The following is a 20,388-nucleotide window of genomic DNA, read 5'->3' on the forward strand; positions in this document are numbered from 1 at the left end:
TTTTTTAAATGTCTTGTGCTGTGGCTGTTGTGCTATGGATTTGTGCAGTGATTCCCACGTGATTGGGTTCCTGACCTTAGCTGCACTGTATGGCATTATGCTCCACGTCCCCTGCCTTATGTCGATGGAAGGACTTTGTGCAGTTGTGCACCATCTAGTGGTCCGTTCAGCATTCTTAGCTGGGAAATGGGGGTGGGGAAGAGAGAAATGGTCATTTGGTAATTGGATACAAGTTGGACAAGTGACCTGTGATACAGTTGCAACAAAAATACATTTACATTAAATGACAAGGTAAATACATTATAAATTTGATTTGAAATGCATATCTACACCAAAATCCTTCATATTTGATTTAAAAAAAAAAGTTGTACTATCAATTTAGATATTCTGTACAGATCCATATGTGCATTGTGCATGTCTAATGTAAAGATTTGTTAGATGTATTAACCTTTTAGATATTCCGTGGTTGGTTTAAATAATATAAAGTGTGTGCTTGCATAATTCAGGCACTGGCATTTTCTAGAGATATTAGGTTTTAAAGTAGCAATTAACTGACATTTTCATTATCAGTGCACTGATTTTTTGAGTGCCTATATTGAAGAGTTTGGGAGTGCTCATTTCAGGTATTGCTAACTACTATGCTTTTACATTATCCTGGCATTTTAAGGTGGCAGGGCTGATTGAGAGCATGGTTAATGAAGCATACAGTATCCTAGGCTCTATTAATAGAGACGTAAAGTACAAGAGCAAGGAGGTTATGTTGGACGTATAGGACATTATTTTGGTCTCATCTGGAGTGTTACATTCAGTTCTGGGTGCCACAGTTTAGGAAAGATGTGAAAGGGTTATAGAATGCAGAGAAGATTCACGAGAATGGTTCCAGTGATGAGGAATTTCAGTTATGAAGATAGATTGGAGAAGTTAGGACTGTTTTCCTTGGAGAAGAGAAGGCTGAGAGGTAATTTAGTAGAGGTATTCGAAATGAGGGTTCTAGACAGAGTAGATGGGGAGAAACTGTTCCCACTCATGAAAGGATTGAGAACGAGAGGGCACCGATTTAACATAATTGGCAAAAGAAGCAAAAGCAACATGAGGAAAAACTTTTTGATACAGCGAGTGGTTAAGGTCTGGAATGCATTGCCTGAGAGTGTGGTAGAGGCAGGTTCAATCGAGGTATTCAGAAGGGAATTAGACTACTATCTGAAAAGGAAAAATGTGCAGGGTTACGGGGAGAAGGCGGGGAAATGACACTAGATAAATTGCTCATTCAGAGAGCTGGGGCAGATATGATGGGCCAAATGGCAGCTTCCTTTGCTGTAACAACAATTCTGTGATGTTTGCACTGCATTTTTCTTCTTTTGTTGCTATGTCAGCCATGGCTCAGTGGGTAGCATTCCTGCCTTTGAATCAGAAGGTTGTTGGTTCAAATCCCACCCCTGAAATTTGAGCACAAAAATCCAGGCTGAAACTCCAGTGTAGTGTTGGAGGTACTGTCTTTCAGATTGAGATGTTAAACTGAGGCCCCATCTGCTCCCTCAAGTGAAAATAAAAGATCCCATGCACTATTTCGAAGAAGAGCAGGTGAATTCTCCGAGTGACCTTACCGATATTTATCCTTCTATCAACATCACTTTAAAAAGTCAGATTATCTGACTATCAGATTATCGTATTGCTGTTTGTGGGATCTTGCTGTGTGCAAATTGGCTACAGTTTCCTACATTGTAATAGTGACCACACTTCAGAAGTGCTTGATTGGCTGTAAAGTGTCCTGGGGCATCCCGAGGTTGTGAAAGCCACGATATAAATGCAAATCTCCTTTTTGTTGGATTGATGAACTGAACTTAATTGGCCAAATTGGCCACCTTCCCCCCCCCCCCCCCCCACCCCCACCACCCCAGCTGTCTGTCTTTTCCCCCTCTGCTGTCTGTAAAATGATGGTTCATGTTGGGGTACACTTGTATAGCTGGTGATAGCTATTGTGAGCCTGAACAATCAGTGGTTGCAGGCTATTCAAGTATGAAAGGCATTATGGCAAGCACCTGGTCCTACTGCTGTACCCCACTGACGTCAACATATGTTCAGGCATGTGTCAAAGTATGTTGCTGCGTTAAGATCAGGAACTTGAAATTCCAGCCCAAGGGTGCTGAGGTCCATTGTTGTACTACAGCTACTACTGGGTGCAACATAGACTGAAAGTTCACTGATTTAATACCATTAGGTCAGGAGGGACACATCAGCACTTGATAGTGAAGAGAGGATTGTTGCTAATTGAGGATAAATGAGAACTTTTTACATTGATTTGGTGACAAAACCACTATTGTTGTCCAATTAACATTGGACACTAACTGAAAAGTTTAGGCTTAGAATCCCGATATTGGTGTGCCCTCAGTGTTGCTATTAGGCTTATTTGTTTTTCAGGGTAAATAAGAAAAATGGCCTTCAGTATTTTGGGATGTGCTGCCTTTAATCACAAGTTCAGGTCACTCTTGCCACTGCTGTACTGCCAGATCTGAACTACAATAAACACCTGGCAGTATAACCATGGATTTTGCCCTCCCAAACTTGGGATGTGTCTACAGAGAGTGTATTGAATTGCATTGCATTTGAGTGAAGTATTGTTGGTGTAGTTTAGTCTTTAAATGTGTACATTAAGCTGGATCTTAAAAAAAAAAGTACAGGGAACTTTGCAGTTTTTAATCAAAATACTGAATTCAGATGAAAAGTAGTGTGGTGGATGTTGTATTCACTTAATCTGGTTAAATAAAATGTCTTTCATAAGTTGACTTAAAAGTTTTCAACCTGTTACTTTATCACTTTTTTTCTCCGATGGCCTGGGTTGTTTAATTAAAAAAGAAATCAGAAATGATTTCTGCACGATCTTCCAAGATTCAGTTCAAGGACGTCTGCAGCTGTGTGCCAGCATGAGAAGCTTGGAAAGTTGTTTCAAGAGTTGTTTGTTAAAACAGTCTGTTTAATAGGTCTAATATATTAGGTTAATGATAAGATCTACTAAACCTCCATCCTTTATGGATCCAAGTAAAACAAATTGAAGCAACTGTGTAGTCTCAGACATAGGGCGGCACAGTGGTTAGCACCGCAGCCTCACAGCTCCAGAGACCCGGGTTCGATTCTGGGTACTGCCTGTGTGGAGTTTGTAAGTTCTCCCTGTGACCGTGTGGGTTTTCGCCAGGTGCTCCGGTTTCCTCCCACAGCCAAAGACTTGCAGGTGATAGGTGAATTGGCCGTTGTAAATTGCCCCTAGTGTAGGTAGGTGGTAGGGAATATGGGATTACTGTAGGGTTAGTATAAATGGGTGACTGTTGGTCAGCACAGACTCGGTGGGCCGAAGGGCCTGTTTCAGTGCTGTATCTCTAAATAAATAAATGCTGCAAGGCAGCCTTCTCAGACAGTTACCTATCCATCTGCTTTTCCTTTGGTTGATTTGAAGCATGTTTTGAGTGCTCACGGAACTCCAAGTAAAATTTTTCCTGATTTTTCACAACATCTTCTTTGCAGTCAGAATGTCCTTCTAGGACAAGCCCTTGATCTTGATTCTGCATTAACTCCATGAGGGCAATTGTTCACCCAGGAGGTGAAAATGAGCAGAACCATGCTTTTTCTGTGTAAGTAATGCCAACTGCTGCATCATCCCCGTAGGGCATGGAACATCTTCAGGTTGCTGATGTGGCTCTGTAACTGGCGAGAAAGGTTTTGAGCCCAGGAACTTGTGCTGTCGGCTGTCTGAATATAACCAAGGCAAGGAGACTGGGCATGTTGGGGAAATGAGCACAGACTGCAGGGAGGTAGAGAAGTCCAGTTGGTGGAAGGGAGGAATCTGATGGTTGGCTAGTAAGTCTAACGTATAATTTATCTGTCATTTGTTGTTTGAAATCTCTAGACCATACCACCACTAAAGGAGGCACAGACTGAAATCTCAGCGATAAATTCATTTTTGAGTGGAATCAGGCAAAAATTGCTGAGGAATACATTTAAAGGTGGAGTTTTTTTCAGTTTTTGTAAATTATTCTCTGCAAGGTTATTGGGTAATGGAACTCTTAAGCACAGACAGTTGGGTTAGATTTAAAATGATGCTGCCTCTAAAACGATGTGCCTGACTCTAAAACGATGTGCCTGACTCTCAATAGCACACTCCATTGTGACTTTTTCCAATTTCCAGATCCAGGGGCCCCCCTGAGAGATTCCCAGCTTAGTGCCCAATTAGAGGGGCATTTTCTTTTGGAGCCCATGCCCACTAGGAACTAGATTTGAGAATGCACATTTCACAGGATTCTTTTGCAAGAAACAGAGAAAACCTTTTGGACACTCTTGTCTAAAGAATGTCAGCGATCCATCATATCAAGAAGGTGAACTCCATGCACATGATGTCCAGGACACTGCTTTTCCAAGAGCAACAGCTGGAACCACAGAAAGCCAGGCCTCCAGCCTTGACCACTCGGCTGCAGTAAAGAGGGAGAATAGTCTTTCGGAGTTATCAGGCCTCTGAGTGGGACTTCCCAAAGCATTAGTGTAAGTGCAGTTGATCCCATCTATCTGAACTGGATTTAATCTCTGGGCATAAAGGCCAGTGCACACTCCGCTGCATCATTTTTTTTTTGATGAAAATCATCTCTTTTATATAGAGAAGGAAAGAAAGCCTGCAATTCTATAGTATCTTCCATATGTTCCCAAAGCGCGCTACAGCCAATTAAGTACTTTTGAAGTGTAGTCACTGTTGTGATGTTGGTCTATTTGGCAGCGAGCAGAGTTATTCTATTTGACCCGGGGTTGGGGGAGGCGAATTTCCTGATTAGAATGGGGCAGATAAACCTTTTCATCTTCATTCTGCCTCCGGTATATTTTGTAGCTGTCTACATAATGTTGGAAAACCAGTTTCTTTCTTCTATGAATATTAATGCATTTCAAACATGTGCAGTAACCAGATATACTATTCCATCGTTATTCTGTGAGTCGCTGAAAATGAAGTAGCAGAATTTTAACAAGTAACTTTTTACTGGGGATTTTATATATTAAACGTGTGAATATTTACTTTTGACAGCTTTTAATGTTAAAGCGCCCAATATTCTGAAAAGGTGTAATACAATTCTTGCAAAAAAAAAAAATACATTTCTTGAGATTTGCAAGGTTCTGCCTCCACTCTATTTATACTTCTGCAGGCTTGGGTCCAGGCTTCCTCTTTCAAATCTGTTCTAGAAGACGGTCACTGCTAAAATCCAAAATAACAACAATGAACGCTGGAAGTTCACAGCAAGTCAAATGTAAAAGAGAACTGCAGTTAGCAGTTTTGAAGAAAGATGTTTCTGAATAACTGACAGATCTATGTATTTCCCAGCATATTCTGATTCTTGCTCAGATTTTAAGCATTCAGTTCTTCTTTCTACTCTGATACAGAAACTGTTTGTTTATGGGTCATATTCTGAGACATTGGAAAACAGCAGACCAGTTATGTATCAGCTTGGCTCAGTTCACATCTCTCCCTTTCTTCCCCCACCCCCTTCGCATGCTTGCTCTGCTGCCTTGAACCGCATCAGTCCATCTGATGTAGGTACACCCACAGTACTGTTAGGTAAGGAGTTGCAGGATTTTGACCTAGCGACAGTGAAGGAATGGCGATTTATGTTTTCAAGTCAGGATAGTATGTGACGGAGGGGAACTTGCAGGCAGTTCCATGCACCTGCTGCTCTTGTTCTTCCAGGTGGTAGAAATCATGAGTTTGGAAGATGCAGTCTAAAAAGCCTTGGCGAGTTGCTGCAGTGCATCTTGTAGGTGGTAACACTGCAGCCATGGTGTGCCTGTGATGGAGGGAGTGAATGTTTAAAGTGGTTGATAGGGTGGCAGTCTAGTGGGCTGCTTTGTCTTGGATGATGTCAAGCTTCGAGTGTTGGAGCTGCACTCATCCAGGCAAGTGGAGAGTATTCCATTACATTGACAGAGGTGAATATCTGATAGCACAGCCTCTGTCAATATAGAGGTTCCTGTAGAGTGGCAGATTCCTGGGATCAGGCTGCCTGCTCAGCCTCTTGGCTGGAGGATAGGAAGAAATGGAGCAGAGGTCACGAATAATTTTGATTTACTCGCAATATCAATGTTTGGCCGATCGAAATTGTAGGCCTGCCATTGCCCAAGGGGGATGAAAAGATGGTTACTAAGACAACATAGGCCAGAGATTAAGGGTGTATCAGAGTGTGTTGACTTTTTATTTCCCTCCCTATAAATCCTGATGAATAGTCTATTTAAGAGTGAGATTAACCTTCACCACTCCTTGAAGCTGTGAGCCGGATCATTTTTCCTTTTCTGCAGCGTTCCAGGTATGTTCCAGTGAAGTCCCATGTAGTTCTGTCAGACTATATCTCGTGATCTTGTAGTTAAATGTATAAATGTGATGCTTAAGCAGAGTTCAGATTTTTAAAAAGACAATTGGCATTGGTTAAATTCATTCCCTTTTTTTCCCAGCAAAAAACGAAGAGCTTCCTTCCCCTTTCTCTGACCAGTAAAGTGATGGAGCTGTCTGCCAATACGCTCATTTATATTCAGTTTTTCATAATGAGTTGCCGTACCCTTGGGGTGATCTCGGGGCACTGTTGAGGTTATCAAATTTCAGTATTTTTCTGTTTGTTGACCGACCTATCTTCTTTCAATTGCATTAGTAAAACTTTTGTTTTGCAATGATAGCACTGTTTTCCTTTGGGCTGTTCTCATTGTCTGAAATGAGAGCAGGGGATCCCTGGGAATATATTAGTATTTGCCTGGGGAGTGTATTAGTATTCCCCACCTCTCCTCCCACACAGAAAAGCTTTGAAATAAGGCAGATGTTTTTTTTAACATGTCCCAAGTCGGGTATGTCTTTATTTTAATACTTCATACATTTGCACATCCGCAGTCTTCAAATAGGAATTGTAAATTCTCTTATTTGGTTTCCGCACTCGGTGAACAAGTCAATTTGAGCCAAACATGTAAGAGGGAAGTGCGACGTTCCAAAAATACGGAAAGTTTTACCTATGTCTCAATCCGAGATGCAAGGTCAAACCCTTTTACTTTGCTGGCCACAGCACTGAACAGGCACCGTTGTTTAGAGAAATGAAACATGACCGTGGCTTCGAAGACTGAAAGAAACGAGGCAGTGCATGATGCCAGTTACAGTGAAGCTCAGTATGTTTGTTAATGAAGTCTGGAGGCTGGAGCAGTTCTGTCACATCATATCTGCTGCCTTGAAGTAATCCTATTATATTTTTTGCTCGCTGAATGAGCAGAAACTCAAGGAGGTCAACTGTGCACAAATGCTGACTGCTCTGTGCAAATTATGTTTAATCTTGTGATATGAATTATTCAGAATTGCATGCCATGACTGCCCTTATTTTTATGTGGCTATTTCCCTGCCGCGCCGCCCCCCCCATTTACTTGGATTCAGTGGCCTCCAGAGCAGACGAAAAGCATCGTCCGACAAATCTCCTTTGCTCTATTTCTTTTGCTGTACTGTGTGATGCAAGCCTTTGTTTTAATCCCAATTTAGTAGCAGCAGCAGTATCCTTCATGTCTGACTTCATCGTTGGATGCTAGTAATGGATTTTCGGCACTAAATATCATTTAGTCTATGTAACAATATAAAGAGTTGGAATAAAGAGAATTCCTCCAGAAACATTCCTAATCCATCCATGTGTTCCCGTACAGTCTTTAAATTGCATAACTGATAACCTAACACTTGGAAGCTGGTATAAAAGTACTGCAGATGCTGGAAATCTGAAATAAAAACAATGTTCTGGAAATATTCAGCAAGTCAGGCAGCATTGGTAGAAGAGAATCAGTTAACGTTTCAGGTCTGTGACCTTTCATCAGAACGGTAGTCTGTGTAAAGACTACCCCAACGTTGGGGAATTCTGGATAGATTACTGATTGTTAGCATGAGTTCAGACCAACTGTCGCTGGAAGGTTTCCACGCTTGCAGTTCTGTTGTTGAATCTGCCCCAACAGATATAAACAGGCAGATTCAGGAACCTTGGAAACCAAGTTAAATAGTGATCTGTAATTTAAATGGAGTAGTTTGTGGAATGGCTAATGTGCTGTAGAAAGGTTCACAATTGTGTTAAACTTGACAACCGCTCCAATCAACTTGGTATGTTTGAGTGTGATGTGGAGCTGACTATACTGTAGAATAATGGTTAACAATTCTCTTTTCCAATTTATCTCCTTAATCCTGTGTTGAAATGCCCTCGAAGGGGTTATAAAGTAGGTATCGTTTTTCCTTTTTATTGTGCCTTATTGCCTTGTCTAGCTTGTTAATGAGTACATTTGATTTTCGTGATATCTAAAAAGTTTTTAAGTGAGACTTTTATGCCTTCACCGTCCGGTATAAAAACATACAGCATTGTATCTTTGATAATCAACACTATAAGGGCCTCCAGAGTAAAAAAAAACAATGGTTTATGTTAACCTTTAACTGGTATAAATCTCATGTGTTGGGGGAATGTTCTCTAGGCATTTCCAATATTCAGCTTTTCACAGCTCCTGCTCTTTTTTGTGTAGCAGTGGAATGTCATATCTATATAGTCTGAGATTCTGTAACTATCATTGACCTAGATTATGATTTCTGAATCCATCAAGATTTCAAGAGTTTAATTTTCAAGAGTATTGAGATTCAAGTGGAGCCAACATTGGAATTTTAATCGAGATCGGCTCATGAAGTCTTTATAAGAGTGTCTGCAAATCTGGCATTTTTACCAATAGTTCTCACTGCTTGTTAATAGATTATTCAAGCTCCCGGGGCACTACCACAGCAAGGCTTTAGAGCATTTCATAAGGGGGAGACATTTTGGGAGGAGAAAAGTAATGCAAACAGAATATAAGGGAGAGTGACATTGCTGCCTGTATAAGACATGGTTCGACACGAGTTCTGTTCTGGCTTCATCACTGCTGCCTTTGGTAAAGCAAGGAAGGACACACCAGTAAACTGCCTGTCCGACTGACAGCATTTTTAATGATCGTTCACATCTGTAATATCTTCCAGGTTCAGTGAAATATTTGATTTAACCAAAGTGAAAAGTGGTGTCCTTTTTTAAATATTTGTTTCTCCCCCTTCCCTTAGTCTCAAGAAATAATTCAGATTAAACTTGCCATTTTTGACACTTCCAATGGTTCCATGCCTGTTGACATTTTTGGAACAGTGAAAACAAACTCAAGAAACTATTGCAAACCACATTTGCTTATTAATATGGAATGACAAATTATTGCATCATTCTCTTTGCACAACGTGACGTACTGTGACCGAAACAAAATGGGAGTTAGTGAGCTACAGTAATTGATGGTGGTCCCAAAATAATGGCTCGCTTACTTGTTCAAATTGAACCGTGAGAATACATTCCTGTGTTTCTGTGCGTACTTTCTAAATTGCACACAGACACTGTTTCTAGTGCTGCATTTATTTGTAGCCTCAAGTAAGAAACCACAAGAGCTGAACCTTTTATATATGGTGAGAAAGCTAGATTAGTGATGGATGAGTATGTAGAAAGTTGAGGGCAAGTTTGCAGGTGGCACTAACTTAGGAGGCATTGTAAGTTATATTGATGCAAGCAGAAAGTTACAAAGGAACATAGATTCAGTGAGTGGGCAAAACTAAGGCAGATGAAGTTCAATGTGAGTAAGTGTGAGGTTATCTATTTTGGATGAGAGACAAATCTCAATGTTGTCTTAATGGTGAGAGACTAGGAGCTATGGAGGAACAAAGGAATTTAGCTGCTCAGGTACACAAGGTAGAGGACCTAGTCCCTCTAATTTGCTCTGATAAGCAGCTAACATTAAAGGGAATCCCAAAATTTTCTATAGAGATATAAACAGTAAAAGGGTGGCAAAAGGAGGAGTGGGGCTGATTAGGGACCATAAAGGGGATTTACACATGGAGGCAGAGGGCATAGCTGAAGTATTAAATGAATACTTTGTATCTGTCTTTAACAAGGAAGAAGATGCAACCCAGGCGATGATGACAGAGGTGGTAATTCAGGCACTCGAAGGGTTTAAAATTGATAAAGAGGACATGTTAGATAGGCTGTCTGTTCTTAAAGTGAATAAAGCACCAGGACCGGATGTGATGTATCCAAGGATACTGAGGGAAGTGAAGGTGGAAATCACAGAGGCACCGGCCATAATTTTTCAGTCTTCCTTAGACTCGGGTGGTGGTGGGGGCGGGGCGGGGGGTGGGGCGGTGGTGCCATAGGACTAGAGAATTGCAAACTTTACACCTTTGTTCAAAAAAGGGTGTAAAGATAAGCCCAGCAACTACAGGCCAGTCAGTTTAACTTAGGTGCTGGGAAAACTTCCAGAAAGAATAATTCGGGACAAAATTAATAGTCACATGGACAAATGCGGGTTAATTAAGGAAAGCCATTATGAATTTCTTAACGGAAAGTCCTGTTTAACTTGCTGGAGTTTTTTGAGGAGGTGACAGAGATGATGAGGACAATGTTGTTGATGTGGTGTACATGGACTTTCAAAAGGCGTTTGATACAGTGCCATACAACAGACCTGTGAGCTCATGGAATAAAAGAGACGGTAATAACATGGATACAAAGTTGGCTGAGTGACAGGAAGCAGGGTGGGTGGTTGATGGATGTTTTTCAGGCTGGGTGAAGGTTTGTTTTGGGGTTTCCCAGGGATCAGTGTTGGGACCTTTTTGCTTTTCCTGGTGTATATTAATGACCTTGACCTTGGTGTACGGGGTGCAGTTTTGGGGTTTGTGGATAATGCGGAAGTTGTAGGCATTGTGAGCTGTGGGGAGGATGGTGTAGAACTTCAAAGGGACCTAGACAAGTTGGTGGAGTGGGCAGACAGGTGGCAGATGGAGTTCAATGTAGAGAAATGTGAAGTGATTCATTTTGGTAGGAAGAACATGGAGAGACCATATAAAATAAAGGGTACAATTCTAAAGGGGGTGCAGGAGCAGATGGACCTGGTGTATATGTGAATAAATCATTGAAGGTGGCAGGACAGGTTGACTGTGCAGTTAATAAAGCATACAGTATCCTGGACTTTATTAATAGGGGCATAGAGTACAAGAGCAAGGAGGTTATGTTGAACTTGTATAAGACACTAGTTTGGCCTCTGCTGGAGTATTGCACCCAGTTCTGGGCGCCACACTTTAGGAAAGACGTGAGGGCATTGGAGAGAGTACAGGAAAAGATTCACCAGAATGATTCCAGGGATGAGGAACTTGAGTTATGAAGATAGATTGGAGAAGAGAGGCTGAAAGGAGATTTGATGGAGGTATTCAAAATCATGAGGGGTCTGGACAGAGTAGATGGCGTTCCCACTTACAAAAGGATCGAGAACAAGAGGGCACAGATTCAAAGTAATTTGTAAGAGAAGCAAAAGTGATGCGAGGAAAACTTTTTCACACACCGAGTGGTTAAGGCCTGGAATGCAATGCCTGAGTGTGTAGTGGAGGCGGGTTCAATTGAAGCCTTCAAAAGGGAATTAGACTGTTATCTGAACAGGAAGAATGTGCAGGGGTTACAGGGAGAAGACGGGGGAGTGGAGCTGAGTGAATTGCTTTTTCAGTGAGCTAAAGCGGACACACTGGGCCGAATGGCCTCCTGTACTGTAACAACAATTTTATGATTCTGTGAAATGATTAAAAGCTTGTACGCTGGCAAAAAAAAAATCAAAAGGGCCATGGAATATTGCTTTTTATCTTGAGGGTTGGAATACAGAAGCGAGGAAGTAGTGCTTCAGTTGTGTAGATTTAATCTGGAATACGCTGTCAGTTTGGGCATCGAACCATCGGAAAAATACTTTGTTCCTGGAGAGGGTACGCACAGATTCACCAGAATAATATCAGGGCTTAGAGTTAAATTTTGAGGCCCGGCTGTGTGAACTTCGTTTGTATGCCATTGAGTTTAGAAGGTTGAGCTGCAGAGAAGGAAACCGTTGGAGAAATATTTAAATACAAGAAGGAGTTGGAGAAAGCCTGTTCTCACTGATATGGTTATTGCATGGTATATTGGAGCGTTGAGAGTTTTGCTTACCTTGTATAAATTGCAAGTTTGTAGCAAGATACTTTGAACTGCTTAAAGACCCTTTACTGGGTCCAACTGACTCTGGGATCCAATGGTAGCATGGGATCCAAAATTACTGCAGTTCATCTGTCTGGTGGTGAAAAATTAATATCCCTCAATTACCCATTTCCTCAAGTATCTCGCCAATTCTTCTTTAAGTATTTCCACACTAGCTACCTTTGCCTCCTTTTGTTCCCTCCAGCAGTGAATGATTATAGTTTGATCTGTAAAGTTCATCGTTGTGGTCATATTTAAAACTACACCAGAAGAGAATTTATTCAGGAAAATTGTTCTTGGGAAAGCTGAGACTTCTTAAAGCAAAAAAAAAAATGTGCAGCAGCACAGCTGAAGTATGGATTTGAATGCCTCCTGAACATGGGGAAACAATTTCTGTAGCACTTAGTTGTTCACTAAGTTATGCTAAACCTTTATAAATCGTTGGTTAGGCCTCAGCTGGAGGACTGTGTCCAATTCTAGGCACCACACTTTAGGAAGAATGGCAAGGCCTTGGAGAAGGTGAAGAAATTTACTGGACTGGTACCAGGATGAGAGTCCAGTTGCATGGAGAGACTGGAGAAGCTGGAGGTGGGAACAGGAAGTGTTGGAATTACTTAGCAGGTCTGGCAGCATCTCTGTAGAGAGAAACAGAGTTCATGTTTCAGGTCTGTGACCCTTTATCAGAACTGGCAAAATTAGAAATGTAACAGTCTTTGAACAAATGAAAGGGGTGGGGTGGGGTGAGGTCAAGGAGGGGGTGGGGGGGAAGAAGAACAATGGGATGGGACGGAGGGGGGAGAGATTAAATGACAGAGATCTCAAGGGACAGAATGCAAATGGAATGCTAAATAGTTGTAGTGAAAGACAAAGCATGAGTCCAGAGAGAGTGCTAATGGCAGAATAATGAACAGCTCTGAAAGCAAAAACATGAAAAATAAGTTTAAGATTAGCACATGGTTTAAAAAATAAATAATTAAAAGGGGAAACTATATATAAAAATATTATAATAAAAAAAAAATGGGGCTCGTAGTCTGAAATTACTGAACTCAATATTGAGTCCAGAGGCCGTAGAGTGCCTGACTAGAAGATGAGGTGCTGTTCCTCAATCTTACGTTGATGGTCACTGGAACATTGCAGCAGGCTGAGGACAGAAATGTGGGCATGAGAACAAGGTGGTGAATTAAAATGGCTGGAGAAGCTGAGATTGTTCTTTTTAGAGCAGAGAAGCTTACAGCGAGATTTAATAGAGCTGTTCAAAATTATGAAGGGTTTTGATGGACGAGATGGGAGAAACTGTTTCCACTGGCAGCAGGGTCAGTAACCAAAGAATACAGATTTAAGATAATTGGGAAAAGGGTGGGGTGGGGGAGGAGGAGGAGAGATATTTTTTGCACAGTGATTTTTTATGATTTCGAATGCACTGCCTGAATGGTGAAAGCAGCCAGGCTGTTCCTGTCCTTTGCCAATGTTTGCTGTAACCAGCTGCTGAGAGGTGGGTGAGAGCAGCTGTTTGTGACTTAACCTTCCAGTTTATCTCAACACCTCATATCCTCCTCGTCTGTGAGGACTTTTACTCTTTTAGCTTTCATTTTTTCCCCCCACTTTTTACCTAGACTATTTTAGCTAAAATTATTTTAGTCAGAATAAGTTCTGTAAATTGGGGATTTAAATTTAAATTGGCTTTTTAAGCTTCATTTTCACAGATTTCCTCCCTGGCCTTTTGCTTCAGTTAAAATCTTCTTGTGTAATATCAAAACGGGTCATTCAACTTAATAATGGAAAGAAACATTGCCAGGGACAATTGCACTATTTACGGTGATCTATCTTGCTGTAGCATTTCAAATAAGTTTCAATTACATGGGACAAATAAAGCAAGATTCATTTAAGTATTAGTTTTCAAGCATCTCCCAAGTGTGGCTCATATTATTTACATCCAATCCGAAGTTTCTTTAATGTACTTCCAAATGTCCTTGATTATCTGTGTTTGCTTGACTTTTGGATTTTCTTCCCTCTCTCTTAGGTTCTGTGATTTACCGTTACTTTCATGAAGCTTCAATAGAGTGGGTAATCTCAAGAGCCCAGTGATGGTGAATGTAAAATGGCACATCATGTCTTATGTAGTTGATGACCTATGAGATTCGATCAGGTATGTAAACAAAATGCAAGGTGAATTCGTTCTTGAAATTTTAAAAAAGCTGTCCAGGACAACAAAGTTGCAAATTGTCAACTTGAAGTTTGCACAACTTAACATTTGTAATTATTATTGCATTTAGAATCTTACAGTGCAGAAGGGGACCATTCAGTCCTTCCTGCCTATGCCTGCTCTTTGTAGTAAATATTGGTATTTTACTATGTTGAAAAATTATAGTCCTGAATTAATTCAGTATTAATTGACATTAGCAATGCAGGGGTGCTGTTAAATAGTTGCTTTTTATATTAAGTTTCTCCACAGCCAGTCACTCTGTGAAATCATCTCAGTGCTTTGGTTTGACATTGCGTGTAATATATCCTCAGTTGATGTCACACCACGTTTAATGTGCTAAGGGATTCCGTTAACCACATTATAAACTGAAGCAGAGTTTAATTAAATGTTTAAATAAAATCAGGACTAGGAGAGATCATCTGTGAATACAGAGCTCTCCACTGGTCACAATAGTTTATTTATGTGCTGTCTGCTACAAATTTATATATCTACGGATTTGAGAGATTACAAGGTGCAGAATTAAGGGGAGTGGGGGGAGAGAAAAAAGCTTTACTGATGCAGTGGAGGATGCTGCTATGAAGTTGGAACTGAGGTAGGTTGCTGGGCCAGAAAAGAGGGACCTTTACTCTGCATTCAACTGTGCTAAACCTGACCTGGGAGAACTTAATGGATGCCTGAATTGTTGAAATGTCATATTTCAGAAAATAATATAATTTGCTTTGGTAAACACAAAATTCATCAAAAAATTGTTTTGGCTTCATCCTCATGCTTTATGATGCTGTCATCATAATCTTTTGATTTAAATGTTTCCAGCTGCATCTACATCTAGATACAATTAGCATCTGAGAAGATTAGGTGGAGTGGGCAGCCGCTCCTGCACCTAAACTCTGCTTTATAACAGTGGTAGGGGGCAGGTAACACTTGTGTGAGGTGGGTTGGCCTAAAATAGTGACTTGTGTTTTATTGGGTTTATAAGAATTAGTCTCAAAATTATCCGCAGACAGATGCCATTTGTAGTATATTTGGATAGGTTCTCATTTTTAATATGAAGCTTCTAGACAGACCCTGGCGCCAGGTTGACAGAAGCTCTTTACAGGTGTTGAAAGTCTAATAACATAGACATCTGTTTACTAATTGCAAAAGCTATATTTTGAAAAAGTTATGAAAAAATTTTAGCAACGTTTAATAATATGGTTGAGCCCGTGGATTGCCTTTGAATTTTGCCAGTCTGCTTCCCAACAAATAAGTTTACCATTTGTGCATGATAGTCTTGTGACAGTGTGAATCAGTGCTTGTTTTAGCGGTCTCTCTTCAAAATTAATGAGGCTGCTTCCACACACACGCACGCACCATATTTTGTTTAAGGGTACACACTCTGTCCATTGCGAATAACTGATTTTGGACCTTCTGCTGATTTACTATGAGCACAAAAGCCAATGTATTTAACTAATTGTGCCAATTTTCCCATATATTGAAGTCATTCTATATTTCTTACTTAAAGTAAATGTGTAATATTATGCCTGCCTGTTTGTAATATTGTAATAAGCCCAAATTTGTCTTTTCCTCACCAACCACTCCAACCCTGACAAATAATTAGAACTTATGTGAGCAGCTGTTTTTTTTTCTGTGGAGAACAAACTTGTCAGTATTGCTAATGATGGTAGTTAAATTCCTTCTGTAGACTGCAGAGTGCATTTCTTCACGGAAGTGCCTTTCTGTCAGCCAGCGCCATTTATAACTGGTCCAGTGGCCTGATGATCTATAATAAAAGCAAAATACTGCAAATACTGGAAATCCCTGTTTAAAAACAAGAAATGCTGGGAATAGCAGGTCTGGCAGCATCTGTGGAGAGAGAAGCAGAGTTAACATTTCAGGTCAGTGAGCCTTCATCAGATGAAACGGTAACTCTGCTTCTCTCCACAAATGCTACCACACCTGCTGAGTATTTCCAGCATCTCTTGTTTTTATTCTTGATGTTCTATGATGCATCCTTGCCATGAAGTTATCTGGGTTAGATTAAGGGAGGAACCTTTTTTTTTGTCAATTCAAAAGCATGTCTGTTGTAGAAGCAATAAGGTTAATGACCAGCGTAGCTTCTGTCAGTTGCTTGTCAGTTTTGCTTTGCAGATTGTGATGACCTCACTAACTAACCTCTGAGCACAAGGTGTGTCACTTTTCCTGTTCAAATGCCATTTAGGATCTGCTCTAAATGACTTGTTAGAAGAAAGCTGCCATCTTGTGTTATGTTTCTTACTGGTGAAATATATTTAGAAGAATGTTTCTTCTTCTCCCTAGTCTTTCTGAATCTAAAAGTACTTTCCACTCCTTGCTTGCAAGTTCTTTCTTTAACACTTTTCTCAGGGGTGTATCTGTTTTAAATGCCCATATCTGATTTTTCATATTTAACTATAACTTTATAAGTCCTTTAGTGGGTCAAGAAACTACATCTGTAAGATGTGAATTGAAGATATTTGAAAAGTCTTATGGCCTTTGTACACAATGCAGTGAGACAGTTACTGAAAGCATTGTTATGACTGAGGCGGGAGGAGAGCACTGTTTATTCTAGTCCCACTTCTCCACAGCTCACAACATCTATTTAAATTTTCCCACTTAGCAATGCGGTCAACCATCTACTCTATTTTTCCCAGAATAAAACACACCAACCAGGTTTGTTAAATAAATATTGACCTGTCACTTCTTTGTAAACATTTCCCCAAGTCAAAAATAACCCCTGCTGGGTGATTATCCGCAGACATGTGCCTTCCAGTAAGATTTGTTTACAAGCCAAATCTAGGAACCTTCTAGTTCCTTTTTAAAAGAAAAACACAAAGTTCAGCATCTTCAAGATTCCAGATGAATCAATGTCCATAATTCAACTATAAGTCGTTAAAACATATTTTACAAAAGTAGCAATCTCGTAACAGCATGAGGTAATCAGGGCTCCATACTAATGATATCTTTGGTACAGAGCATTGGAAATTAATGGTTGACTGCGCACCAGGGCCGCAGGTGGGCAAGAGTACAGTGTGAATTACCGTTGTGAAGATGGCCGAATGGCAGAACTGAGACTCTGCTCGTTCAGAAGTTTATGAAGTTTTCAACATTGAGGTTTGAGATTAGAGTTCAAATGTTAGTGATGGCACTGCCAAGCATGTAGACCATTATTCCTTAAAAGTTAACAAAACTTGGAGCTTAAAATTTTGCTTTTCGTCACAAACCAAATAATGTGCCGTCAAGAATTAGTTTCAACCAGTCTTACATCTGTAAGTATTAACGTTTACCTTGCATTATTGAAGAGTTGGCTCGGTGTTATCACATGGTAGTTGACTTCTTTAGGTGACGAAGCTGTAATTGTATATTATGTTAACTGTGTCCCTTAACCATGGACGTGACTTTGCACACACTAAAGGACTATTTCAACACCACTGCAGTGGTTTATTTTAAATAATTTTAAGGAGTAGGAAAGTCGAGGGATTGTACTTATTGTTTAAGGTATTTTCCGTTTTATAGGAGAAAAATAAAAGTCTTACTCAATATTGTGGCGATAAAATCAACTTCAAATATAAATTCCTGTGTAAGATTGTCCCCTTCCCTGTTTGGGCACTCTAGTGATGTCTGTTGCAAAGGGCATTATAGTACATTCTAGAGCATATCCAGTGCAAACAGCAGCTGGGTGGTGGGGAGGAAGGGTGGTGGAGGTAAACTGAATTTAAAAAGAAAAAAATTGGCAGTGGAAATATTACTCACCCTAGCCTTTACAACCTCTAACTATATTGATTAAAAAGAAAGACCATGTGGGACCCATGTACCTCTGGATGGCAAATCATGGAGCAATGTTGTTCACTGTTGTTCAAAAACTAATACCACCTGCAGCTTCTGTGGTGCTGGTTATCGAATTTTTGCTACATAATGATTCAATTTTTAATATGCGTGCCAAAAATCCCCTAAGTGCTGGGTGTTTTTTTTAAAGAGACATTTTTAAGAGACCCCTATTTCAATGCCATCGCTCCTGTCTTTGTTCTGTGTTCAGTTTGATAATGATTTTGATGCTTATAAAAGTATTGATTTGTTCAACCACCAGGGCGGTGAATGCATGATGTGGTCTTCGAATATTTGATATGCCCAAAGGGAGATTACTGCAGGACGTAGAGTGATGGTGCTTGATAGCTGCAAGATCCATTGTGCCGATGCTTGATGAATCTGTTGAGAGACGGGAACCACATTTTCTACCTTTAGTGTCTGGTTCTGATATTAGTAAGGTCTGAGAAAGCACTCAGTAACTTAGATTATTTCCCTGCACTGTCCCACCAATTTCCCATTTATTTCTTCCCCTTCCACCCCCACCCCCACCAACCACCTAAAACAAATCTCTACTGCCAGATTTCAATACTATTGACACTAGTATCACAAAAGCTAGAATTGATTCCAAAAGCTGCAACGGCGATTGGACCTAATGCCCCCCCCCCCCAGGGCACTGGCCAATGGGGTTATGCTGCATGAGTTACAAGAATATGTGCATTCATTATTTATATGATTTCTCTCATTTGTAATTTGGTAGAGTGGTGGCGGCAAGAAGGAAAGAAAACGTGGATATAGCTTTTGTGTGACAAGATACGCTGCTGCCTTTACATTTCTTCTGCCTTTCTTTTGTGCACCAGGTAATGCAGGCAAATTGCTCAGGGAGCTCTGTAAAGACCACTCTGAATCGCTTGCCGGGTAGTCATTGTATAAGAACAGAAACTCTGTCTCCCCTTCCATATGTCTCATGATTCACTCTGTGAAATATTCCCTTTCTCTACGTGACTCATTTTGTAAGTCTCTTCTGAATTGAGAAATTGCACCAAGCTGTGAGCCTGCATCCTACTGCTCTGTAGTGCACTCCTTTGGTGCATGTCTTTTTAAAAAAAAAAATACATGAGTTCAGTTGGCGACTCGAGAGAATATATAATGCGCAGTTTCGATATTTATTTCAATTTGGGGCATGCCCGCATACCCAAACGTGTCCCCTTTTTAAAATTTTCTCTTGCCTGAAGTGAGCAGGATTGCTATTTGGGACATGATTAATTTTGAAAGGCTAACAATTTTCCTTGAAGTCACAGTAATAAAATATGTATTTTTATTTTAAAGCTGTGCTCAGTGTTGGACTGTTCTTAACTGGTTAAATTGACAGTTGGTATCTCATTCAATAACAAAAAGTGGGGAGACCTGGATCAATTGGCCTGATGATGGGATGTGTAGGAGCAATCCTTTCCACTCCCCCCCCACCCCCCCCCTCCCCCTTTGTTCTTCGGCCCTAGAGAAGTGCTGATACAATGTTTAATTGGCTTTGTGGCATATTTGGAAATGTAGGGCTCGAATCTACTGTCAAGTGTTGTGATTTTGCATGTCCCTTCGTAAAATTTGGGAGAATGGGAGTTTTAACTGTCACCAAGAGTCCAGTTATACAACAATGCTCACTGCCTTTTAGAGCTGTCGACAAATCACTAATGTGCCTAAAAGATGTGCGACAGCTTCCACACTTTGAAGAGAACCACAGTAAATTTATGTGCATCAGATAAACAAGTCTACTTATTTTTAAAACTGTTTCCATTAGTGAGGAGAAAACTGGACATTTGTGGTGAAAATGGCTTCAGAAAAATTTCGTTTATCAGTACCAGGGATGTGTTGATCTACTGGGAAGCTAGACCATTGTCTTCTACATTCTACATTAATCATTGGGACAAAATGAAAGGAAAAGTGGATAAGATGATGGTGGCTAACTTTTGTTTTCACGTTGAATGTCAGGATGAGCAGTACAGTGGCGCAGTGGTTAGCACCGCAGCCTCACAGCTCCAGCGAACCGGGTTCAATTCTGGGTACTGCCTGTGTTGAGTTTACAAGTTCTCCCTGTGACTGCGTGGGTTTTCGCTGGGTGCTCCGGTTTCCTCCCACAGCCAAAGACTTGCAGGTGGATAGGTAAATTGGCCATTGTAAATTGCCCCTAGTATAGGTAGCTGGTAGGGGAATTGAGGGAAGGTGGGGATGTTGTAGGAATATGGGATTAATGTAGGATTAGTATAAATGGGTGTTTGATGGTTGCCACAGACTCGATGGGTCGAAGGGCCTGTTTCAGTGCTGTATCTCTAAATA

The 20,388-nt window shown here is 40.6% G+C and overlaps 1 protein-coding gene across 11 annotated transcripts in view; it reads left to right on the forward strand.

Moving 5' to 3' along the window:
• Nucleotides 1–20,388, forward strand: part of sipa1l3 (signal-induced proliferation-associated 1 like 3) — a 224,687-nt gene that overhangs the window by 51,062 nt on the left and 153,237 nt on the right. For 8 of the 11 annotated variants that reach the window (XR_010969801.1, XM_068018898.1, XM_068018908.1 and 5 more), the window contains one exon: nucleotides 14,077–14,202. The gene's annotated coding sequence lies outside the window, so the exon portion shown is untranslated. Of the gene's footprint in view, nucleotides 1–8,201; nucleotides 8,242–14,076; nucleotides 14,203–18,340; nucleotides 18,519–18,817; nucleotides 18,918–20,388 lie in introns of those variants that run through there. The other 3 variants (XM_068018906.1, XM_068018907.1, XM_068018904.1) reach the window with 3 other exon arrangements.

The sequence above is a fragment of the Heterodontus francisci genome, chromosome 40, assembly GCF_036365525.1.
Source record: "Heterodontus francisci isolate sHetFra1 chromosome 40, sHetFra1.hap1, whole genome shotgun sequence".
Lineage (NCBI taxonomy): Eukaryota > Metazoa > Chordata > Chondrichthyes > Heterodontiformes > Heterodontidae > Heterodontus > Heterodontus francisci.